Source organism: Pinus tabuliformis, chromosome 9 (assembly GCF_031772625.1).
Source record: "Pinus tabuliformis cultivar Carrire ecotype Pingquan chromosome 9, CPIR1, whole genome shotgun sequence".
In the NCBI taxonomy this organism is placed as follows: Eukaryota; Viridiplantae; Streptophyta; class Pinopsida; order Pinales; family Pinaceae; genus Pinus; species Pinus tabuliformis.
In genome coordinates this window covers 1,135,352,084-1,135,379,213 of record NC_142307.1, presented here as the reverse complement: position 1 = coordinate 1,135,379,213, position 27,130 = coordinate 1,135,352,084, and positions in this window count along the sequence as shown.

Sequence of the window (27,130 nt, the reverse complement as noted above, 5' to 3'; positions counted from 1 at the left end):
TTCAGTCCTTAATTGAATGTGGTACAAAGCTAAATGAAGGGATCCCCAATTAGTTGGCCCACCATGGGCTCATCAAACTATTGGTGGAAGATGCTTTATACACCTATATTGTCCCCATAGCTTGGGAAATCTTCAGAAATATTTCCAGGAATGATAACATTAGAACTTTGGCTAAGAACATAACCCCATCTAGCAGTGAGGAGGGGGAGAAAACTAAAGAGATTCAGAAGGACAGTGATGAGGGAGCACAGGACATTCAAGCAAAGAGAAAAATAGAGGAAGAACAAAAAGAAAAAGAAGAATTTGGCAAGACTACTGAACCCAAGACAGCAAAGGAGAAAACAACAAAAACAGAGAAAGGGAGAAAGACAAAGGTTGGGAAGAAAAAAATCCAAGAGAGCCCAAAAGAAGACTACCACAGCCAAGGCAGGGATCCAGAAAGACAAGGGAGAGACACACTGTGAGATATCAGTCATACAGACAAAAATAGTGGACACGGAGGTTTCTACAGGAAGTGAGGGAAAAGAACAGCAGGAAGAGAAATCCCCTGAGACGTTGGCAAGGGAGGCAGTAGTTGTGCTTGCTGCATTAAGCACCCCTACAAAGAAAAAAGGAAAGAGAAAAAGGACCTCCATGTACTTCAAAGCTAGAAAAAGCACGAGGATCAAAGTAGGCAAACCTCAACCATCGTCCAAGGAACCGATTGTCATTGAGGACTCACCCACTAAACAGAAGGAAGAATCTCCTTCCAAGATATCCATTACTTATGAAAGAGGAAGCCCAAAAACCTCTACATGGAAAGAGAAAATTAAGTCGATGGACTCAAAGGAAGCTCTACAGGAAACTTTAGCCAAGTTAAAAGAGACTGAGAAATCGGAGGAAAAGGTAGCTAAACAATCACAAGGGGAGAGAAAAACAGAAGAAATACCTAAACCTACCCCTCAAACTTGACTTGGGCTCATATTACAATCTGTTAGAGGGTGGGAAAATCATCGCACAGAAATTTGTTGTACCGTTATTTTTCGAATTAGAGAAAGAGAGGATCAGAACACACGCATGGATGAAAATCTCCAAATCTAAGGGAGTTGAGGCATAGGCAACATGGAGGAGAATTTAAAATAATTAAGGGGAGAATTGGCCATGGTAAGACATGTAGAAAGCTACAAAAGAGCCGAGTTGTAGGAGGAGAATGAGCTGTTGAAAAAACAGTTGCAGCTACAGGAAGTCCACAAGGAAGATAGGTTGTCCATTTTGGGATGGCAACAGCAACAAGGAGGACCTCTAGCAAATAAGGACACAACTGAGAAATAGCAGAAAGAGGAAGAGCTACAAGCCAATGTTGAAATGCTAACAAAACTACTGCAAGAACAAGAATCACAGGCAGCAAAAGAAATACAGGGATTGAAACAGCAGTTGCAAGAGAAAGAGGCCCAATTGGCCTACATCGCCATTTGGGCAATAGAAGCCTTACAATGTAGGCAACCTGCCAAATCTTATGCATTATACCTTAAATACCAATGGTTGCAATTTCAAATCAACACACTAGCCCAAAGGGGCACTACTCCATTTCAGAATTACAATAAGTTTATGTATTTGTGTGACAGTAGCTCAGCTGAAGATAAGGCCAAGATAGCAAAATTCTATTTACACAACTTGGCGCTTTCAAATATGAATCTATGGGACCCTAATACTACATTGGGAGATGTGAAACTCATGGCCATGGCTTCTTGGTTAAGCCATGAGGAAAAGAGGGCAGCGGAAATTCGGAAAGTTATGGATAGGGAGCTAAGTGAGACACTCATGATCAGGGCAGAACTAGAAGATCCCTCAGCTTTAGTATATGCCCATTAGCACCATGCCAACAACCATCAGGCTCTCCCAGACTACATCAAAAGGCAAGCTCAGGTCATTGCTCATTTTGAGGACATGGAAAGACTGTTGGGTGATAACTGCATTCATGCTTGCACAAGGAGATGGAACACATTGTCCCATAGTCTAAAAATAAGAGAGTACCACTCCCCAACGAGGATGAGGGAGGCTTTGGAAAGAGTGCCACTTTATAAACATTCAGTGCAAAATCTGAAGGCCAACTAGATTGGCCTAAAGTTCAGTCCTCCATTGCTTTTGGGACTATTGTAAGGGATCAAAGAAGAAGAAGAAGAATACAGGCAATGGGAGGAAGTAGAGAGAAAGGCGGGGTTTCATGACTGAGAAGAGGACATCACCTCGGAAGCCTGGGATGTCAGAGAGGCAGTCAAAGCAATCAAAGATGATGAGCTAGACTAGTTTCTCAGAGGATGAGCAACACATTCAGCAGGGGGTGATGATGAGCCCCAAAAATGGGTAACTTTATGGGATCATTTTGCCTATTATTCTTGATTAATCCACCATTATTCATAGTTTTATGCATGCTTTTGAATATATGTATGTCAATTGATGAATGAGAATATTCACTTGACCACAAAGTCTAATACGTGCTTATTGCAGACTTTTGGACATCTTTTGGACCAAGGTCAAGCATCTATGAGCAAGTTGACAGCCAATACGAAGGAACAAGGCTGAGGATTTGTAGGAAGGGTGTCCCCTACACTAAATGACCCCTTCCTTGAGTTCTCCACCATCAGCTCAGAGTTCAACAGCCCACCAAAGTTGATTTCAAGGGGCAGCCGAGCAGGTTTTGTGAAGTGGCTGATTAACTACAGTCTTGAGCAGCCAAGCTCCTAAAGTTAAGGAGGAATATTGGGAGTCCTCGTGTTGCATAAGTAGGAAAGCTTCAAGCCTTGGTAGTTTAGCTATTGAACACTTTTTTTTTGCACTTGAGTGCAGCTCTGCATTTCAACTCATTTTCGAGCTCTTGTTGTAAACAGTTTTGTGACATGACTATTATTTTTTGAGTAATGGAGATGAATTTCACTTTACACCAGCTCTGAGCTTTCTTAGGAGGCTGTGGCTCTTGGGGTTGGGCCCAACCCAAGTTCCAGTACCTCCTTTGTGTACTTTTATGAGTTTTCCTTGCATTCATAGGATAATTTCTTTTATCTAGGTTAAGATCTTGCTTTGCTACTTAGGTTGCTTTTGATGATTAAAATAGCTTTTCATGCTTCAGGTTGATTTGAAATTTTGGTAATAGAAAAGATCTGCAAAAATGCCATCACGCAATCCTTTATCTCATCTCTCCCTCCTTGGGACCATGAGCTAAGACCCAGGCATACTTGCTGCCACAAAAACATTGTTCTTGCCTTTCTATGTAATTGCTAGTGTTAGATTTTTAGTTGGAAAAGTTGATACCAGTTGTACTTGCATGTTTAGATCTCTTCTTTCTTAGTTTCCATAGCTACCTTGCATGATTTCCTATCTATAAACTTATGTTCATCATGTTTCTGGTTGTTAGGTCAGATTAGGTCAAAGTAGATAGATCTCTGGTTTTTCTAGTCTTTGTTCGATCAGTTTTGGAAAATAGTGTGCAAAGTACCTGTAATACATTCCTACCTACCCTTCCTCCATCATCCAACCTGTTCCAGCCCCTAATCCAAGATTCCTTCCCTCCATTCGCTACACTTTCCTGATTTGCCCTAATTTCTATATTTTTGTGCAACATTGCTTTCTCCATCCTTGAGCAAATCCAACTATCTTCATCACTCCTGAGCTTCATTTACCAGGTCCCACACCTCTTAATAGCCTTATCCACCCTTCATTTTCACTTCCCCACCATATTTTCTCCATCAATCCTCTAAAATCATCTTTTGGTCGTTCCTGTAGAACCCCTGAAGACTTCCTGTAGAAGTTCACGTGAGCAGTTTTTCGAGATCTAATCGACGTGAAATTCTCTAGAAGGGTGTTAGGGACCCCTTAGGCCTTATTCTCACCTTTCCAACCTCTTGAAAGTGCCCACTCCATTTCCTTTCGCCAATCAACCTCTGCACAGTCAAAAACAGTTAAAGCACTTGCATAATAAATATGCAAAGTTACTCAAAAATACAAAAAGATGTTTCTTCCATATTTTCCTTCAGAAGTAGCTTATTCACGTGCATTTTACCTTTCCAAGAGTCAATGGCATCCATTTCAGCAACTTTCATCTCTTTTCTTTCACCAGTAGGGTTAGTCAGTAAAACTAGGGTTTGCATTTCCTTTCAGCTTTCATCTTCTTTCTGCCAATATATTAGCCTCCTTTGAGTTAGCTTCCGTCCATCATAGTTAAAAGCTTCTTCTAAGAGCTCATAGAAGTTGGCTTAATCTCCTATTGAACTTGTGCCAGCTAATCAAGTGACAGCTTGCAGCAAGAGCTAGTACTTGTGCATACAGCACCATCGCTTCCAAGTTTGTTACGAACAACCGGGTTGATAAAAGTAAAGAAGGGAGTCCCAGGAGTTGTACCATCATTGCTGAAATACTGGAGCCCACCAAACACGCCATCCAATATTGGTAGCTTTGCAAGATTTGTAGAATACAGTTATCGTTGGTTGTGACTGAAAAACTATCAGGGAAAATATTTTGGATTGGATCCATTGTCTGAATGTTGATAGATTGGAAAATCGACAAATAAAACTTTTTATATTCCTGAGAATGAACTGAATCAACCACAAGAGTGTCAGGCAAAGGGGAGATCAGGCGATTGGCACCCTCCCATATAGGAGAATGAAAGGTATCATTTGATTGCGTATGTTGACAGACTATATTGGTTGGGAGACAATAAAAAAGATTCAAGATAATGGCCAGAGAAATCCCTTCAATAAAAAAATTAGGATATAGAGGTTGTTGCACACCAATTGAAAGGTGATGGAAATATTTTCTCATAGAGACATTTCTCGCATCATAGGATTTCCAAGATGAGCTCGCATTTAGTGGGATGATGCTGAGAGGAGCATGATGTGTAGAAACCCTAATTTGACTTGGTTAAGGGGTCTCATCAGGAACATGAGAACCTGACATAACCATCAGCGGAAGATGAAGTGCCTCAACTTCCTGATGATTCCCTAAATGTTCGAAAGGTGGGTCAGCAAATTTTGGTGGCTTCGTAGGATCAATAGATGGACACATAGGATAATCACCAGAGGCAAGAGCGAATATATTTCTAGTAAAATGAGAATCGCTGAAACCACCAGTTTGATCAAGTTGGGTATTTGATACATAAGGATGTTCTTGGCTTGGGGGTGAAGTGGGATTAATGAGGGAACCAGCTTGAGTTGGGCGAGATACAAGGCCCTCTTCTTCACTTGTTAAATACTGCGAGTGGCAAAGATCAGGCATAAGGGATTTAGACTCTGCATCCTTTGACTGTGAAACCTCACCCCCATGCACATGATTGCAATCAGTGCAAGCGAGATAAATATATGAATGATCTGAAAGAACCGCTGGTGCAGTAGACCCATGGACTAAATTAGGGTAGAATGGATGCACAGGGTCAGATGAAGGAGCACTGATCAGGCTCGGACTCACATCCTACCCATTTATGTTCACCAAAGAGAAAGATAGATTTACAGGCCTGATGTGTTCTGTGGATTTGATAAGACAATCAACGTTACTTGAGACAAGACCAAAGTCATCATGCACAGGTGAATGAGATCCTGGAATATAGTGAGACGTATGTTGAATGGACTTGATTGGGGTTCCATCAGCAGGAAGAGATGTTATGTGATTTTCATATTCAAGACCAAAATAATGTATGAGGGATTTAGAGGCAAGACCATTAGATCCGTTTCCCAGAAAGCATTGTTCATCGTTTGAACCATTTACGGCCACAATCTTATTATGTAACAAGTCAAGAGGAGGATGAGAAATCCCACAAACAGTAATCTCTTCCTTGGGGGGTTGAGGTTGTTCCAGATTCAGAGAGATAGGCAAAACAAAATTACGAGTAGAATCTAGACATTTTGTAATCTGCAAATTATGATGATACTCATGCGAAACAGGACTTGTTTCTAATTGAAAATTTTGTAAAGAAATGAGAACCAATCGTTGAAAATTTATATTCAAATACACCCAATCGACATCACTTTCAGGAAATTCAAAACAAAGATGCACATATCTGAAAGGAAAGTCCTCTAAAGATTCCTCTGGTTTCATCCTAAGCTCATTTATCCTCTTTAACACGTCCTGAAAATTGTACCTATCAAACGCTTGTTGGAGCTTACAGACAAGTCGCTCAAATGAATGAATGGATGCTACTGGAAACGTGTGGCACCATTGCTTGGCACGACCTTCAAGGGTGAGGGAGAGAAAAAGCAAACTCTTCATCGTTGATCTCAAAAGATTCACAAAACTCAAGGAAATCAAAAATGTGCTCGATTAAAGTTGTTCCATCCTCATCATCAAACTTTAACTAAGACAAGTGATGGAGCTACTCCTAGGGGATGGAAAATCAAAAAATAGACAAACTAGATAAACACCTCGGGAGAAATATTTTGGTCAGAGCCATTAACAGATATGAGACGAAATTGTAGACTCCAAGAGCTCAGCTTGTCATCTGGCCCACCTTCTAGCACCAATTTGTTGACGGGCCAAAATGTACCGCCAACGACTAAGGGGTCTCCCCGGTGTGAAGTCCAAATTAGACCTCACACCATTTGGGATAGGAGCCCCATCTGGTATGTGGGCTCGGTTGCCACCATGAATGTTTTCTACTCTTGATTATCAAATGAGAATGACTCTGCATCCTTTGACTGTGAAACCTCACCCCCATGCACAAGATTGCAATCAATGCAAGCGAGATAAGGATATGAATGATCTGAAAGAACCGCTAATGCAGTAGACCCATGGACTAAATCAAGGTAGAATGGATGCACAAGTTCAGATGAAGGAGCACCGATCGGGCCTGGGCTCACATCCTACCCATTTATTTTCGCTAAAGAGAAAGATGGATTTACAAGCCTAATGTGTTTCGTGGATTTGATAAGACAATCAAAGTTACTTGAGACAAGACCAAGTCATCATGCACAGGTGAATGAGATCCTGGAATATAGTGAGATGTATGTTGAATGGACTCGATTGGGGTTCCATCAGTAGGAAGAGATGTTATGTGATTTTCAAATTCAAGACCAAAATAATGTATGAGGGATTTAGAGGCGAGGCCATCAGATCCATTTCCCAGAAAGCACTATTCATCGTTTGAACCATTTATGGCCACAATCTTATTATGCAACAAGTTAAGAAGAGGATGAGAAATCCCACAAACAGTAATCTCCTCCTCGGGGGGTTGAGGTTGTTCCAGATTCAGAGAGATAGGCAAAAAAAAATTACGAGTAGAATCTGGACATTTTGTAATCTGCAAATTATGATGGTACTCATGTGAAACAAGACTTGTTTCTAATTGAAAATGTTGTAAAGAAACGAGGTGAAACAAGACTTGTTTCTAATTGATATCACTTTCAGGAAATTCAAAACAAAGATGCACACATCTGAAAGAAAATTCCTCTAAATATTCCTCAAGTTTCATCCTAATCTCATTTATCCTCTTTAACATGTCTTGAAAATCGTACCTATCAAACGCTTGTTGGAGCTTACAGACAAGTCGCTCGAATGAATGAATGGACGCTACTGGCAACGTGTGGCACCATTGCTTGGCACAACCTTCAAGGGTGAGGGAGAGAAACACACAAGCAAACTCTTCATCGTCGATCTCAAAAGATTCACAAAACTCGAGGAAATAAAAAATGTGCTTGATTAAAGTTGTTCCATCCTCGTCATCAAACTTTAACTGAGACAAGTGATGGAGCTGCTCCTGGGGGATGGAAATCAAAAAATAGACAAACCAGATAAACACCCCGGGAGCAATATTTTGGTCGAAGCCATTAACAGATATGAGACTAAATTGTAGACTCCAAGGGCTCAGCTTGTCATCTGGCCCACCTTCTAGCACCAATTTGTTGACGGGCCAAAATGTACTGCCAATGATTAAGGGGTCTCCCTGGTGTGAAGTCCCAATTAGACCTCACACCGTTTGGGATAGGAGCCCCATCTAGTATGTAGGCCCGGTTGCCACCATGAATTTGCACATAACACTTTGTGTATACCAACATTTGTTTCGTTTCTACTACCTGCAGGAAAATAAAATCAACTATGCATAATTTCACACAAAGCATGATCATGGAATTACAATCAACTAAATTGAAATAATGACATTAATAAACGATTAATCTGGACCCCTGTGTGGTCAATTGTTGTGCCCCAGCATTGTCAATGCATGTGGCCTTGGGTGGTCCTCTTGGATTTCCTCAGATGTATTCCCATTTACTCTCATTATCATTTCACTACACATACTATCCTGGTATTACCATTTAATAGCGGTCACTAGTGTACACCAAGGTTAGACATTGTCATGTTGGTCATTTGTGAAAAATATCATTTGACAAGCAAACTTTGTCCAAGAACTTAATTCACAATGTTGTTCCTTTCGAATAGGTATTGGTTTTTTGCCTAGTATATCTCAGTTCTTGGATTCCATAGGCCTGATGCTATTGAAAACTCTTCAATTGAAACAAAGATGGGCCATCCTTTGAATTTGTTCCTCCAATACCGCAATATGAAACCGGTGAGTTTCCTTAGTACTAATGACTAGGCATCAAGATTTTCTTAGAGAACACAACGCTACCTTTTCTCAACATTCCTTCTCATTGTCACCCTACAAATTAGGTCATGGTTGAGTCTAAGGAAGTTCTGAGAGTCTGCTACTGACAATAGGCCAAAATCTGCTCGAAATGTCATCCTCCATTACAGGACAATCCTTCTTGATTAGTTCTCCACATTCCAACCCACAAGTCTTTGTTATAGATGAGGGTTCTTAGTTGGGTTCTAAACCTGATTAGTGCTCTCGTAGCCCAACCCTTTCAATTCTAAAACAGAATTCTAATGAATCAAGCCTCACTTCTGCTACTTCACAACTTAATTTAACAATGTCTTAAGGGAGGCATAGTAACTTTCAGAACAGGCTCTTCTTGACACCAGATTGGTTTTGTGTCCTCACATCACAAAGAAGATACCTTCGATGAGTGAAGAGATAAATAAATGCTATCCTTAGGTCACAATTCTGGTTGAGAAGTCACACAGTCGCCTTTTACTGGAAGTCGCGATTCTGATGGCCTGTCATGCCTGCGATTTTTCGACTTCTTGTAGGAGAAATTTAAAGATCGATCGCATGGTTGTATCCTAAGAGGGGTCGCATCAACCTTTATTTTCTTCAGGAGAGATTTTGTGACCTAGCGACTAGGAGAGGTCACCGAGTCGCTTTTGAGGGAAGTTGCATTTTCTAGCGGCTTTCATTTAGCTCAACGCACGATCTCGCGACCTGTGTAGGAGCGCGAATTACCGGAGGTCGCGTAGTTGGATGGCAAGGTTGGCAACATTTTGTGTAATCCAGCCTATGTGCAGCAAAATAGTGGTCTTTTCCTCTTGTAGTTTAAGTCAACATAGCAATATAGTAGCCGCAAGTATTGACTACACGACCCTTCAGCTTATGCTCAAGATGTTGCTCCTGCATGGGCATATAAATACCTCAATTGGGATTGTAATGTTCTCCTCCACATTCACCTCTAATGGCACCTTAAACACCCTATGCTCTTCGTCCCCTTGGTCATTTATGTCCCCAGCTGGCTTTCTATTCTGATTTATCTTCTAATAAAACAATGGTCGTAATTCCAGTTAATAGGTCGCACCATGAGAGGCAATGGGTGAAGATGACTTTAACGAGTTACCGTGGCAACCAAATGTTCAAAAGGATCCTTTGTCATTTCTCATTTTCATCAAGAGAACACTGATAAATTGATCAGGAATGGGAATAGCTCTACTGATACTTTTATTCAGGCTTCTATTTCTAATATAAGTGATTTTGTCAAACCATCAAAGGGGCATTGTGTCAAAACATGTAATCTTTCAATTTGTAACGAGAAGAACCTAAAGTTGTGCTCAGATGAGGCTTTGTCCTATTCAAGCCCAGTGGAAATGGAGATGGCACGAAAAGAAGAAATTGAAAATGTTATATGCATTGAGGAAGCCAACTCAAAACTGACAAAGTGTGCTGAGTTGTTAGCTAACAGTGATAAAAACGAGATGAAAGAAGACAATAAAAGTGCTTTGAATTTTAGAGGACATTCCTTTTGTAGCGCACAACTTCCAGAATTGGTAGATGCAGTGAAATATGGGGCAGGGGATGTGTCAGACTCTACAAGTATTGCAGTAGAAACACTTTGTTTCCAATAAGAATGAAACAGGTCTTTGTGAATGTTCAATACCAGAAAAAATGTCAAGTCATTCTGGTGCTCTAGATTTCATTGGATATGCCTGCATAACGAGCATCCATTCTAAAATGGCATCGATGGGTGCCTCCCCATGTGCTTTGTGATGAGACGGGATGCGTGGATTCGATGCGTATCCATGCTTACTTCATTTATTGCCCCGTTTAATTCCCTGATCGAAAATACCGATACAGATGACTGTTGTCCTGATAAAGAAGCCCGAATACTACTAAAACCAAGCCACATATTTGATACCTCCCTGAAGGTAATACAGAGCGCACCCCTCCATCAATTCCATCATTCTCTCTATGCCTGGAATAATACCCGGCTCAAACCACCCATCGGACTTGGGATGTCATGCTTGCTTAGTGGAATTGGAAATCCAATTAACGCTCTTCTTCTTATTCCAATGGATATTTCATGCCTGCCTTGCTGAGTACTGGAGTTGAAAATCCAACGCGAGTCTTCTTAGTTGTAGTTGATGATTCACCACCCCACTGTTGGAATTAATTAACTCTACCTCTGCTACCTACTATTGTCTAAATCAACATCAGTCGAGTGCCCAATTGTAGCACGAGATTCGACAACCACTTTCATGGATTGATGCAAGAGGCCCTCCAATTCTAAACTAGGAATTAATAGAAATTCCAATTGATGCTGACTTTGATATCTGCACCTCCAATGGCACCTTCAACATCATATGATTTCCATATCCTCTATTATTTATGTCCCTGTTACACAAAAATATCGTCACCATGATTATTTGCAGTCAGTATGGGTCTATCATCACTTGTACTATCCTCCTAAGCAAGTCTCAGACCTTAGCTCTTCAAGTCAAGATTTGAAAATAAGAGAAAGACATTAAAAATCAATGAAACTCTGGTTCCGCACTTTCTCTCACTGTTACCTGCAGTCCCGTACCTTCTGTTTACAAAAACTGTGGACTTGCCCGCTCTGTCCCTAAAGGTGTGGGTGCAGACCCCTGTGAAAGTCAAAAAGGCGCAAGTTTATTCTAAAAAACTCACTTTGGGTTTATTCTAGATGATTCTAGAAGGAATTTTGACGTGGATTTGCCGCTCTTAGGTGGTTCATGCATCCCAAAAGAGAAGGAGCTAATCCCTTGATGAGAGGAGCTATCCCTTTGAAGGAGGGCTTTATCCCTTTGAAGGAGGACCTAGTAACTTCCCTCCATTGCACTATAAATTCAGGCATTGGGCTAGTTGCTAGGGAGGTTAGAAGCTGAACATTTTTTAGGGTAAATGCTGGTGAAATTAAGACTTCCTAGTTGAGCTTAAGAGGAGAGATCACATACCTTTTTGGCTTCATTGGGAAGTGAGTGAAACTTGTCAAAGTAGAGGAGACTTCTTGCTGGACCCTGGGAGGAGCTTGTACAGCGTCAAGGCATAGGTTGTAAAGTTCTTCTTCTTTTGAATTAATACAATCAAACTCATTTTTCTCAACAAGTATCTCATGTTATGTGTTTCATGAACTCCTTGACTTTCATGTTAAATATGTTTTATGATATTGGCTTTTCAGGTGCTATTTAATTTTTTTGCTTGTTTGTGTTTGCAGATTCGTGACAAAGGAGCTCATTTGGATCAAAGGAGCGAAGGCTTCCACAAACTTGCGTTGGACCTAAGGTAGGCCCTAAAATACTTGTTTGCCTTTGTTTATAAAAGCATATTTAGAGAAATATAGTGTCTGGTTGGTTTGCTTGTCATTAGGTCTTCTTTAGATTCTAGGAAGGTCTATCTTGTCCACAAGATCGACTTATTCCATGTGACAAAATGGCGACCATACTGGGGACTTGATTTTTTCCTTGTTTTTATTTTGACCTGAGAAACTGTGTTTTTTGTTTCTGTTTTGGCTTGTTGTGTGTGGAATTGGGTAGAGTTTGTAGATCCAGGATTATTTTTCGTTTTTCATAGCTTTGGGAGAGGACCGCACCCTAGCCTTTTAACACAGTGCGTACTTATCCGCACTTTTGCTTTTAGCACAGAGCGGGACCGCACCTGTGTTAACTATGGGCCTGCGGACCCTGTCAAAATTTTGAAAAACCTAAGATTTCCTCTGTTAGTCAGCTTAGTTTTTGTTTAGAAGTTATTATCTACTGCCCAGACCTGCATATAACCTGTCAGAAGCTTTCCTTAGGTTGATTTCATTAGTGTTAGGGTTTTAGGTGAAATTCCTAGGAGTTTTGCTTGTTGGGCTTGTTTTTCATTTTGGTCTTGTAGTAGCTCTGAGCTTAGAAGTTGTAGGGACCTCAGATCACCTTGGTGTCTACTAGCCTTCTTATGAGTCTAACCATTTATGAAATCTCCCCTTGTTGAGGAATCCGCTTTGTGTTTTCTCTTTACAGAACTTAAAAAAGCTTGTGTTTAAAAGTTTGGATTTTCATTTTTAAAAAGAAAACAAAATTGGTTGTTCTTGACTGATTTGTGATTATGCATAAATTAGTCCTTAGCTTACATCCAGCTAAGTAAAACATCCTTAAAAAATACATCTTGTAAGCTTTGACTTCAAATAGGTTTTTATAATTTATAGATCTCAAAGTTAGTCATTTCCATAGTTTTGAGTGTTTTATAAAAAATTAAAAAAATAAAAATCTCTTTTGGAAAAAAGTTTGTTTTTGTAGTGACTGAGTGCTTTGAAACGAAAAAGGGAAGTTTTTGTGAAATAACTAGTTGTCTCGTTTTGAGTGCATTGGAAAGGACAAAAGCTCTTCTTTTAATTTGTGTGTTAAGAAAGATTTGTGTTTACAAAGTATTTGCATTCTCAAACTCTTTCTTGATTAGAAGTTCATCGAAGAGAAAAGGTTGTTTAAATCATCTTAGGTGCATTTTTAGTGATTTTGAGTCGAGTCTTCATACCACGAGTTTCATCTCCGCACCTTTTGACTTAAACAAAAACCAATAAAAAATAATGCTTAAAGTAAAATTCATCTAGCAACATTTTTATTTCTAGGGTTCTGATACACCAACTTAGCTTAGGCTAGTGTCTTGGCATAGGAGAGTAATTAAATCTCCAAGACAGTAAAAACAAACAAGTAGTTGTATCTTGTGGTAGGGAAGAAATACAATTGTTGCATTTATGCTCTGGGAAAGCTCCTCTTAAAGGAGAAGCACGAGATCGTGTCCGAACCAGTGTGGGAATCAATCCTTCCTCATTGGGAACGATGCCAGATATTCACGTATTAAAAACGGCAAACCTCAGATTAACCATTGTCGAGGATCCTGGGGTCACTTGTTGGTAAGCCTTGGATTATGTCAAGGAGCCTTCAAGGGGATTGAGCTTGCTACTATGCCCTTGCGTGCGTATTGGATCGTAGACTGTTCCCCCAGGTATATTTGTTTCAGCTAGTAACCTTAGTGGCCATATTCTTTAGGATTCTTCCTGAGGTGATAGTGGTGGGAAGATCCCACTGTACCTGGAGCAGACGTCAACTAGACTTGGATTTTCTGGGGGGTTCTCTTCACTCGAGACGGTTAAGTGGAGGAACTTGTGCCAGTCTATTCATTAAGCAGGTTGCCGGGGTAACTGTTCCAACCGCCATTTCTGTATTGAACTCTGCGACATTGGATTTAATCACCAACTAGTTTTTTCAGTCTGGAAAGTTACTGTTTGTGTGTGTTTGATCTCCTAGATTCTTTAAGTGTGTGATTCAAATTTGTTTGGTTCTTTAGAGGCTTTAGGTGGTTTTCATTGAGATTTTACTTTGTTTGCGTGTGAAGTAGTTAAAAGCTTTTAACCATGGCTGAATTACCGAGGAAGTCCCGTAGACTTCGGGGCCAACCTCCTGAGTTTTCACTGAGCCAGTTTGATGGCTTGAAAGTCCTCGTAACTCCTAGAGATAGTAGAGTTGGGTCACCTGAAGAAGGAGAGTCTTCTTTGGTGGTACATCCTGATTTTCAAGTTTTAGTAGCATATTATAATCCGCAGTCGGTGTCTGTTTCCGAAGTTACTGGTAGCTTTTCATCTACTAGTGATATAGGTGAGGAACCTGAAATATCCGAACCTGAAAGTGAATTTGTTGCTGCTCTGAGATCGGGGTTTGCTTCTCCAGCTTCTAGTCGTCCTGGTTCACCTAGGGTAGAAATAGTAATCACCCAAGATCTTCCTTCTGGACTTATAGCTATTGAAGAACTAGCTACTCTGGAAGAAGAAGTAGGCATACCTATCCCTGAAAATCAACCTGTTATTGAGCTAAGGGAGCGTGAATCAATTTTTTACAGTCCACATAGGAGCATTACTTGGTATCTTTCTTTGACTAATTTCTTAGAAAACCCAGGGTTAAGTTTTTCACCACCTCGTTTTCCTTATCACCCAACACCTAGAGGTTATTATCCATTAAATATGTCAAAACAGTCGTCCATGTTTACTCAATCGCCCAAATCCTTTTTGTACGGTGGTCCTTCTATTCCCTCTGGGTATTAGTCACTTTCTGGTACTTTTTCGGGAGCATCTCCTCAACCCATTGAGCAAGGGTTATTAACTGGAAGCAATGGTACTAAGCCGTTGAGCGTAGAAGATATTCTCATGATTTCAGGTTCTATTCCCAATCCTCAACCTGAAGGTGGCCAGTTACCGCCTGGGGGGCAGCCTCAATTATCGATTGGGGGGCAACCTCAAGGTACCCAATTTGCATCTGGGGGCCAACCTCAAGGATAGTACATACCTACGGGACAGTACTATTACACAAAAATATCTTCACCATGATTATTTGCAATCAGTATGGGTCCATCATCACTTGTACTGTCCTCCTAAGCAAGTCTAAGACCTCAGCTCTTCAAATCAAGCTTTGGAAATGGGAGAAAAACATTAAAAATCAACGTAACTCTGGTTCCACACTTTCTCTCATGGTCACCTGCGGTCCCGCACCTTCTGTGTACAAAAGCTGCGTACCTACCCGCTCTGTCCCTAACGGTGTAGGTGTGGACCCCTGTGAAAGTCAAAAGGCACAAGTTTTATCTTAAAAAACTCACTTTGGGTTAATTCTAGAGTTTTCTAGAAGGAATTTTGACGTGGATTGTTCGCTCTGAGGTGGTTCATGCATCCCAAAAGAGAAGGAGCTAATCTCTTGACTAAAGGAGCTATCCCTTTGAAGGAGGACTTTATCCCTTTGAAGGAGGACCTAGTAACTTCCCTCCATTGCACTATAAATACAGGCATTGGGGTGAGGACTAGGGAGGTTAGAAGCTGAACATTTTGAGGGTAAATGCTGGTGAAATTAAGACTCTTTGGTTGAGCTTGAGAGGAGAGATCACATACCTCTTGGTTCCATTGGAGAGTGAGTGAAACTTGTCAAAGTAGAGGAGACATCTTGTTGGACCCTGGGAGGAGCTTGTACAGCATCAAGGGAAAGGTTGTAAAGTTCTTCTTCTTTTGAATTAATACAATCAAACTCATTTTTCTCAACAAGTATCTTATGTTATTTGTTTCATGGACTCCTTGACTTTCATCTTAAATATGTTTTATGCAATTGGCTTTTCAGGTGCTATTTAATTTGTTTGCCTGGTTTGCATTTGCAGATTCGCGAAAAGGAGCTCATTTGGATCAAAGGAGCGAGGGCATCCACAAGCTTGCGTTGGACCTAAGGTAGGCCCCAAAAACACTTGTTTGCCATTGTTTTTAAAAGAATATTTAGAAAAGATAGTGTCTGGTTGGTTTGCTTGTCATTAGGTCTTCTTTAGATTCTAGGAAGGTCTATCTTGTCCGCAAGATCAACTCATTCCATGTGACAAAATGGCGACTCCACTGGGGACTTGATTGTTTTCCTTGATTTTACTTTGACCTGAGAAACTATGATTTTCGTTTCTGTTTTTGAATTGATGATTGTGGGATTGGGTGAATTTATTTAATTTTGAGTTAGTTTTTATTTTTCATAGTTTTGGGAGAGGTACGCACCCTCTGAGTTAAGAACAGTGCGTACTTGTACGCACTTTTTCTTTGTGCACAGAGCGTGTTCGCACCTGTGTAAACAGGTTGCCTGCGTACCCTGTCAAAATTTTGAAGAATTTTAAATTTTCCTCTTTTTTATCAGTTTAGAATTTGTTTATAGGTTTTAGCCATTACCCAGACCTGCTTGTTCCCTGTAAAAAAATTTCCTTGGTTTAATTTCATTAGTGTTAGGGTTTTAGGTGGAATTCCTAGGAATTTTGCTTGTTGGACTTGTTTTCGTTTTTGGTTGTGTAGTGACTCTGAGCTTAGAAGCTGTAGAGACCTCAGATCACCTTGGTGTCTATCAACCTTCTTATGAGTCTGACCATTTATGAAATCTCCCCTTGTTGAGGAATCCGCTTTGAGTTTTCTCATTCCAAAATTTCTAAAAGCTTGTATTTGAAAGTTGGAATTTTCATTTTTTAAAAAGAAAACGAGAGATTGGTTGTTTTTTGACTAATTGTGCTTCTGCATAAATTAGTCCTTAGCTCACATTTAGCTAAGTAAAACATCCTCAAAAAGACACTTTGTAAGCTTTGACTTCAAATAGGGTTTTTTATAGTTTGTAGATCTCAAGATTAGTCATTTGCTTAGTTTTGAGTGTTTTATGCAAAATATACAAAAATCTCTTTTGGAAAAAGTTTGTTTTTTGTAGTGATTGAGTGCTTTGAAAAGAAAAAGGAAATTTTTGTGAGATAACTAGTTGTCTCGTTTCGAGTGCTTTGGAAAGGAAAAGCTCTTCTTTTAATTTTTTTAATTGAGAAAGATTTGTGTTTACAAAGTATTTGCATTCTCAAACTCTTTCTTAGTTTAGAAGTTCATCGAAGAAAAAAGATTGTTTAAATCATCTTAGGTGCATCTTTTTAGTGATTTCGAGTCGAGTCTTTACACCACGATTTTCATCTCCGCCACCTCTTGACTTAAGCAAAAACCACTAAAATTAACGCTTAAAATAAAATTCACCTAGTAACATTTTATTTCTTGGGCTCTGATACACCAACTTAGCTTAGGCTAGTGTCTTGGAGTAGGAGAGTAATTAACTCTCCAAGACAGTAAAAACAAACAAGTAGTTGTATCTTGTGGTAGGAAGAAATCCAATTGTTGCATTTATGCTCTGGGAAAGCTCCTCTTAAAGGAGAAGCACGAGATCGTGTCCGAACTAGTGTGGGAATCAATCCTTCCTCATTGGGAACGACGCCAGATATTCAGGTATTAAAAACGGTAAACCTCAGATTAACCATTGTCGAGGAGCCTGGGGTCACTTGTTGGTAAACCTTGGATTATGTCAAGGAGCCTTCAAGGGGATTGAGCTTGCTACTCTGCCCTTGCATGCGTATCGGATCGTAGACTGTTCCCCCAGGTGTATTTGTCTCAGTTGGTAGCCTTAGTGACCATATTCTTTAGGATTCTTCCTAAGGTGACAGTGGTGGGAAGATCCCACTGTACCTGGAGCAGACGTCGGCTAGACTCACTTGGATTTTCTGGGGGGTTCACTTCACTCGAGACGGTTAAGTGGAGGAACTTGTGCCAGTCTATTCATTAAGTAGGTTGCCGGGGTAACTGTTCCAACCGCCATTTCTGTACTGAATTCTGCGACGTTGGGCTTCATCACCAACTAGTGTTTTCGGTCCGGAAAGTTACTGTTTGTGTGTGTTTGATCTCTAGATTCTTTAGGCGTGTGATTCAAATTTGTTTGGTTCTTTAGAGGCTTTAGGTGTTTTTCATTGAGATTTTACTTTGTTTGCATGTGAAGTAGTTAAAAGTTTTTAACTGTGGCTGAATTACCAAGACAGTCCCGTAGACTTCGGGGCCAATCTCCTAAGTTTGTAACCATGAATTGAGGTCCCGTAGACTTCGGGGCCAACCTCCTGAAGAGGTCCCGAGCCAGCTTGAAGGCTTGAAAGTCCTCGTAACTCCTAGTGGTAGTAAAATTGGGTCACCTGAAGAAGGAGAGTCTTCATTGGTTGTACATCCTGATTACCAAACTCTAGTAAAAGGCTATAATCCTAAGTCTATTTCAGTTTCCGAACTTGCTGGTAGCTTTTCATCTACTAGTGATATAGGTGAAGAACCTGAGATATCTGAACCTGTTACTCCAACATCGGGGTTTGTCTCTCCAACTTCTAGTGGTCCTAATTCACCTAGGGTAGAAAGAGTAATCACCGAAAATCTTCCTTCTGGTTTGATAGCTATTGAAGAACTTGCTCCAGAAGAAGACTTAGGCATCCCTATCCCTGAAAATCAACCTGTTATTGATCTAAGGGAGCGTGAATCAATTTTTTACAGTCCACCCAGGAGTACTACTTGGTATCTTTCTTTAACTAATTATTTGGAAAACCCAGGGTTAAGTTTTTCTCCACCTCGTACTCCTTATCATCCTAGAGGTTTTTATACTCCTGTAAATATGTCAGGTCAGTCGTCCATGTTTACTCAATCGCCTGAATCCTTTTTGTACGGCGGTCCTTTTGTTCCCTCTGGGTATCAGTCACTTTCTGCTACTTTTGCGGGAGCATCTCCTCAACCCATTGAACAAGGGTTATTAACTGGAAACAATGGTAATAAACCATTGAGCATAGAAGACATTCTCATGATGTCAGGTTCTATTCCCAATTCTCAACCTCAAGGTGGCCAGTTACCGCCTGGGGGGCAGCTTCAATTAACGCTTGGGGGGCAACCTCAAGGTACACAATTTGCATCTGGGGGGCAACCTCAAGGACAGTATGTACCTACAGTACAGTACGTTCCTCAAGGTCAACCCCAGACTCAATATGTACCCCAAGGTCAACCCCAGTCTCAATATGTACCCCAAGGTCAACCCCAGTATCAATTTATACCTCAAGGTCAACCCCAGTATCAGTACGTGCCTCAAGGGTATCAACCCCAAGGTCAGTACTAGAACTAAGGTTTCCAACCACCCTAAGGTCAATCTTATGTTCAAGGAACGGGAAATGTACCTTTCAATTATCAATCCTACCCTCAACTCGGTTATGGTCCTCAATATTCTCAACCTGTTATGGGTCAGTACCCCGGAATGAACGTAGTGTGGGATCCATCGCAAATTCAACAGGTGTCGCAGCCAAATGTATAGTTGTCATCTCAAACTGGACAACCCTTAGTTTCTGGTACACCCCAGCAACCAGTCCAGTCTAACATTCAAACTTTTGTACCTTCGGTAGTTTCTCAGTCTGGGCCTACTGCGCCTCGTACTCCATCTCAAACGACTGCTGCAACTACCGCAACATCTGTTCAATCTACCCCACCTACTTCTGGAGTATCGACAGCTCCGGTTTCTACTGTTCCTGTATCTACTCCTCAGACATCTTTACCATCGTCTGGATCCACGATTCAAACTACGGTTCAGATGCCTATAGGACAACCTGGTTTAAGTATGGTTGTCACAAGTCAACCACAATTCACTTATCAACCGTACCAGGGACAGTACCAATTCGGTCCTGCTATGCAGCAGCCAGTCTATCAGTATCAACCCTACCCTGGGTACACTTATCAACAACCCCAGTACGGTCCGGTTAATCCTGGTTTCCGGGAGGATACAATATCCCGAACGCGATTCCTATTCCTAGTTATCCTAGATATCCTCCTCCTGGGGCTGGTCTCTTGACCCAGAGTTTTAGGGATCCTAATCGGCAGTTACCGTTTATCGCAACTTTGGACTTGCCTGACTTGTCGCGCCTAACGAACGATCCAATTAATTATCTTCCTTTTGGCCGCCAATGCCGAATAAGTTGCCCAGTGACATTCCCAAGTTCGAAGGTAAATCTGGAGAGGACCCGTTGAACCATGTGATGACTTACCACCTCTGGTGTGCGTCTAAATCCATCACAGATGATTCGATCTGTCTTAGACTTTTCCAGCGCACTCTAATTGGTCTCGCGGCCAAGTGGTACATTGAGTTACCGCGAGGCACTTTTTATAATTTTAGTCAGCTAGCTACCTCATTTTTAACACACTTTCAGTTGCCAGTCAGATATGACAATGGCACGGAATTACTAACTTCGTTAAAGCGATGTCGACGGCGTTTAGTGAAGGTATTTATTCCGGATCAAATCTTGGCTGAGTGGTTTGTAAAATCTTTGTTGCCAAGGATCACTGAAGATGTTGCTAAAGCCGGAGTTGTTACTGAGGAGCAAGTGATTTCTCAAGAACAGTACCTTGACTTGGTCTATACTCAGTCAGGTACGTTACACAAAAAGATCCCCGATCTTCCCAAGTCAAATCAAATCACTGCAGCTCCTTCGAGATCTCATGGCGCTGACGGTATTATTGGTACGGTTAATACTAAAAGTAAGAAGAAGTCTTCCAAGAATTCTTCTCCTATCATAACCTTGCCTGATTCCCCAACAGAAGATTCTTCTGCAGAAATTTCCGCCGATATTCACGTTGTAGAGTCATCTACAGCTAAATCAAAATCCGGTGGGAAAAAGAAAGGAAAGAAGAAGAATAAAACGGACAAAAGTTCAAAGGAGAAACCTGAAAAGCTGGAATCTAATGATGAAAAGCGCAAACCTCGTTATCCTTGTCTCATTTGTGACGAAGAACATTTTACAAGAGACTTCCCTCATCGTGTAGAGGTTGCGAAGATCGTCAAAGGTTCCCAAACTCCTGCTGTCTTGAAGGATCCATTTCCAAGTCAAGACAGTAAGTTGATAGGTTCTTCCTCGAGTGCCAATGAAGAACCCATATTGATGATGTCCCATGTAAGGATTGCGACTCGATCGCAAGATTATGGTAGTAAGAGTCATGTTGATGGTAAAGAAGCAGAATCTTCTCATTCTAATCCATCAACCTCAGCTCCCGGTTCCAATCCACTACAGATCGAGAAACCTAACCCGGACTTATTAATCAAACCGCCCGCCAAGGGTATACTTCGAAAGTCTGCTTTCAATCCACATGCGAGAGCGGCACAGAATTATAACATTGTTGAGGATTTAGCTCTTTCACCCTCAGCAATGTCGGCTTTGGAAGTGTTGCAATCATGCCCAGCATAGAGTAAATTACTTTTGTCGGCTATAGGAGCTGTTGACGTTCAGGACCCGAACCTAATAATTTTCGATCTAGAAAATAGTACACCGTGTTTACCTCATCAGATGGATTTCCAGATCCCAGTGATAGTCAAAAACAGGCCTATTCATCGGACTGTAATTGATGAGGGAGCCTCAACGTGTATTATGTCGATACAGTGTTGGAGATCGCTTGGTTCTCCTTCGCTAAATCAATCCCTGACAATTCTTAAGGCCTTTGATGGTCGTGGGTTTCATCCTTTTGGCATTCTACAGGATTTGCCTATAGGGGTTGAAGGAAAAATCGCTAATCTAGATGTGGAGGTGGTTAATGCCCCTCTAGATTACAACCTTCTATTGGGTCGAAGTTGGTCTTACGCTATGACAGCAGTCGTTTCATTGGTCTTCCGAGTAATAAAGTTTCCACATAATGGAAAGATCGTAACAATAGACCAACTGGCTTACTTTTCATCCGACCCAGCCTCTTTGGAGAGTATTCAGCATGTCGGTAAAACGACTATCCCATATAAGGATGTTGGAGTAGGATTAGTTAAAGATGCCGGTTTACTGGGAACTTTTCCTTTTCCTCCACTCAACGCATCATCTTCATTTGCAACCATTCATATGATTACATCAGACACTATTTTTTATGACGATCCTTGGATCGTTCCTTCTGAATCTGAGATAGACTCATTTGGTAATTCCATGCCTTTGAGTCCATATGAAGTTGCCTATGAAGCCGTGCAGTATTTTGCCGACCCATGTTCAACCAAAAATGACTTAATGAATGTGGTCTGTGAGGAATCACTTTTCACATCAACCTCGGATTTAACTACGTTTCTGAACTTGTTCGCTCTGACGAACAAATTCGTGAAATCCTATGTGTAGATGATTTACCATGGGAAGATCTCCATCACAGATCTTCGTTTTTACCTAAGGATGATCATTTTGAAAATGATTTCTCATCAATTTTTACAACTGAATATGTCAAGGAACCTCAGAATCCAATGAAACATCCTAATTCAGAGTTGAATTTGGGAAACATCTCCGGAACTGTTCTGTTGAGGGCCCGGAAATCGGGTCAACAACAAGGGGGATACCCACCCGGTTCGGAACTTGGTTGGCAGCTCCTTGTCCGTTTGGTATAGCGGGTCCGACTGGGGATAATGGGACCAGTTTCCCAATGTAAGGGGTGTGTGTGTGTAGAGTTTGATGATGCTGATCTAGAAGTATTTTAAGCTAATTTAATTCTAACTTCTAAACTGACTCTATGCTATTGTAATCTAACAAAAACAACACATCTAATCTACGCTAACCCGGGGTAGATTTCCTCTATTATGCGATCTAAAAAGATTTCGAACAATAACTGGTAATAAAGATCATTCAGCTATCATAAGAATAGAAATCAATTAAGATAAACCATTCTGCATAAAAAGTTAGGCAAAACAGTTGTGAACAACATATCGCATAATAAGTTATTCATATGTCAAGCACAAATAAATGACTCCACCGTACAGAAGTGCCAAATGGTAACCCACACATTCATACATTAACATATAAACAACTCAGTTTCATATCACTCTAAGAATATAAGCAGAAATTGGTCAAGAGATAAAAGTACCATTTATGACTGATTTCACTCACAAACTTCAAGCAATAACGATTTATCTCTACTTGTTCTAATATCTACTAAGAGTACAGAAGTGCAACATCAGTAGCAGACATTAAAATGCAAACATAAATAAATCTCGATCCATCCATTCATCAAAACCCCCTTCGAGGGTGCAAAAGTGCATGTTCTGAGGACAAGTTTTTTGAAAAATTTCCGGACCCTTCTCCAAATGCCATGAGAAGGGTTAAATACTACTAACTAATTAATCTTAATTACACAAATTTAGGAAACGGCTTCAAATGACCGCCCTTTTACTAAAACAAATTTATTTCTAAAAATTGAATCTAATTTCTAACCGTTTCTGTATCTGCTCCTTAGTGTTGTAAGAAATGCAACGTTCGCCTGGAAAGAGTCGGCTGGTTGTCTTTTCCTTTCGTTCGAGTGATAAAAGTAGAAATAACCAGAGCTGGCACCCCTTTCTGACAAACTAGAAGATATTTTCGAAAATCTTCCTCTGGCTGGGTGTATTCGCTGTGTGTATACTTAGTATAACCCAAATTTCTTTCAAACTGATTGTGCTGTTGCTATTTCGGTTTCCGGTCGTGCGAATGACTCAATGAGTTAGGGGTTTCGTTGCCTGAACAATCTTTTGTATTGAAAATTGCTTCCGTTCTTTGTTCCATGCTTTTCTGGAGCGTCCTCCCTCTTTAGCGTTTTTCTTTTTGCTTTACCCAGTCTGAGCTTCAGGATCTTTTGTAAACATGTTGCTTTTGTGCGCCTTTGACTCTGAGTCTTGGATAGTCTATTTCCATCAGTATCTGTTGAGTGATACTCTGGAATCCGCAGTCCTGCTGCATGCGGCAACCATTTGCGAAGGCATCTCCTCTCTGTTCTCCTAGTATTGGCGCTTTCCTCTTTTCCTTAGATGTTTCCTGCATATTGATTTATATTAGTTGCTGCCTTACAGTTTATGCAAAGGGAAAAGATAAATGACGAAAATATTGACATGAAAGCTTTAAGTTCTAATGAATGCATAATCATGACACTCATAATGACTTGACTCTTCGAAAAACGCAACACAATCATTCTTGGATACTTTGGCGTACAATCATTAATTTCCCTTAAGGTGTGCGCTCAATTTTAGGTTTACAGATTATGTCGAGGAAATCCTACGATGAGTGGTTTCTGCGATTCGCATCACAGTATTGAGGATTGCGATGTCAAGAAGTGTCATCGCAGGAATTGATAGTCTCATTCATCGCAAATCGCAGGATCACAGATTGTAAGATCGCAGATCGCAGATTGCAAGATCGCAGATCGCGTTTTTTTCATTTAATCACTGTGTGCTACTTATGCGATGTTGCGATATGCGACGTCGCATATCGGCCGTCGGCGATTCCTTAATATTTTTCATTTAAGAGCACTTTCAATATATGCGATGCGATGAATTTCGCGTCGCTTCTTCGCAGCTTATTTATGCGCATAGGAAACGCTTCACTCTCTCTTCGGAATGCGATCTAGCTTTAGGGAGTTAAAATACAAAAATTTTGATAAAAATATTTTTGGATTTTTTGTTAAGGGTCCCCCTTTGCTTTGTGTTATTGCTAATATCAAACAAAGAGGGGGGTTGTTGGTGACCACAACAATGGCGATTCACTATGAAGAACCAGTTATCTCTGCTTTTCTATTGAATTTCCACTTCCGAAACAGAAAAATTTTGATATGTCTAAATTTTGTTATGGACAGATAGAGTACATTACTCCTTATCCTGTCAATGATACTTTGTTCTCAACCTTTTCATATTCCAATTGTCTGCTTCCTCAGGCTTATTTCTTGCATTCATACCAGACATTACTCGGTCTTTTTTAAAGATAAAATAAGGTCTTCTCTGCGTACTGGCTTTTTAAAATATGCTCATTTGTCGTAGGTAGAGCCTCTGCTACCCGTAAGCGTCCATAGCCTCGACAGGGTTACCATGTTATCCAACAATGATCCTTTTTCCTGCTTGAGGTTATTTACAACATTTCAGAGAAAAATCCTTTTTGACACTTTTTCCTTTTTTATTCTCTAAAGAACAATGTCTTTTTTTGGTGGCCAAATTATGACACAGTCATTCACTTGATTTACACTTTTGCTGAACAAGCTGGCTCATGATGAGACCCCTTGTCTTTTGATTGCAACAATCTTGAGTCGTTGCCCTGTTTTGATAGATAGTATTGGCAAAGTCAGCAAGTTATAATATTTGTGATCATGATAAGCCGGCTCGTGATGAGACCTCTTATTCTTTGAGATATAGTGTTTTCTCGGATTGTTTCTCTGAATGCTGCGATTTCCTTTAGCTGGGAGGAAGTCATTGTTTTTCCTTAAGAAAGCTCTGGACGACAATAATAGAGTTTGAAAACAGCAGCTTTACAGAGAATATTTATTTTATTATTGATGATACCTTTCATTGTGCTGACATAAAACAATTTTTTTACCAAAGGTTTCTTTCATCAAAGTTTTTTGAGGTTGAAACTAACATCATATTCAGGCTAAAGTTAACTCTATTTGTCAATAATAAAAATCAGATTTTTCGAAAAGTTTTGCTACTTGTACAAGCGAAATCAAAATCTGATAGAGGATTGGTGTGCTCTTTCATGAATCCTTTTTGATGATCATTTACAACCGGTCTTATTTATAAGAAAGAGAAAAACAAATAAAAAAAACTAAAACTATCCTACAAAAATAGAAGAATGATCTTCTATGGAAAATACATTTTAAGAATCTGTCCATTCACAGGCAAATAATCTCTTCTACCTGCCAAATCCTGCAACACAAACGTCGATGGGCATATGACTTCTACAATCTGAAAAGGACCAAGCCACAGCTTCTGAAATTTCGTATGTTTGCCCTTTCCTTCATGAGCCTTATCCCATTTCAAAACTAAATCTCCCATCTGAAAGTTTTTTCTGGTCATTATGCTTGAGTCAAAAAAAGATTTTATTAGCGCTTGGTGGTGAGCATGGGTTTTCTTAGCTTGTTCTCGTCGTTCTTCTAGTTTGATTATTTCCATTTGTCTCAGTTGTAAGGAGGAAGTAGATACTTCATCGATGTATTGTACTAAAGACAAAGAGGGAATGACTAAGTGAGTTGGAAGAACCACTTCTTTCCCATAAACTAAATTAAAGGGAGAAGTGCCGATTGAAGCTTTCTTCGTAATTCTATCTGCCCATAAAGCATTTACCAGCGCTTTGTGCCAATTCTTTTGGTTTTGGTCGACTGTTCTTTTAATAATCCTGATTAGGTTCTTGTTTGTTGATTCAGCCAATCCATTACCTTGTGGATAGTAGTTGGCAGAATATTTCAGTTTGAACCCTCTTTTAAGTGCAAAATCAGTCATTGTATTTCCAGAAAAGTAAGAGGCATTATCAAACATTAAGGCTGTTGGCAATCCAAACCTAGTGATGATAAATTGATCTATGAATTCAATAATGTTTTCAGAATTAACTGTCTTGAGAGGAACTGCTTCTACCCATTTAGTACAATAATCTGTTGCCGTGAGGATATACCTATGTTGCTTAGAAGAGTGAGGAACGATCTCACCTATTATGTCCAAGCCCCATTGGCTGAATGGTTGCTCGATGTTAATCGGCTGTAGTGGCATGGACGATTTCCTTTGTTTCCCTGCAGCAGTCTGGCAGACTTGGCATTTCCTTACGTAATTGTATGAGTCTTTGAACAGCGTGGGCCAATATTATCCTACACGTAAGATTTTATGTGCAGTAGCTTCTCCTGCATAGTGTCCACCTGCTGGTCCATCGTGGAGTTCCTGCAAAACCTTTTCGGCTTCAGTTTTCTCAAGACACCTAAGAAGTACAGAATCGTAATTCCTTTTAAACAGAACATCATTTATGAGCTGGTATTGTTTAGCTTTCAATCTCAGAGCTCTTTTCTTGGTGTGGTCCAAGTGTGATGGAGCATACCCGTTCTTAAGATAATAAATGGTGTCAGCATATAATGATTCTGCGTCGTTTAGGCTTACCTCATATGTATGTACCTCTTCAGATGAGTTCTCAGGAATTTGCGATGCTCCAGCTAACATCTTGCAGAAGCCTTAACCTCTTACGATGTTTGTTGGCTTGATCTCAAGATCGTATTCTTGTAAGGCGGTAATCCAATTTGCTCTCTTTTCGCCCACATCCTTCTGTATCAGAAGGTTTCTTACCGCCAGAAACGGTACTACGACTTTGGTATGGGTTTTAAGTAAGAAAGGTCTGAAATACTTGATTGCTTTGAAAACAGCATATGCATGTTTCTCCACGTCTGAATAATTGAGTTCAGCACCTTGTAAGTTCGAG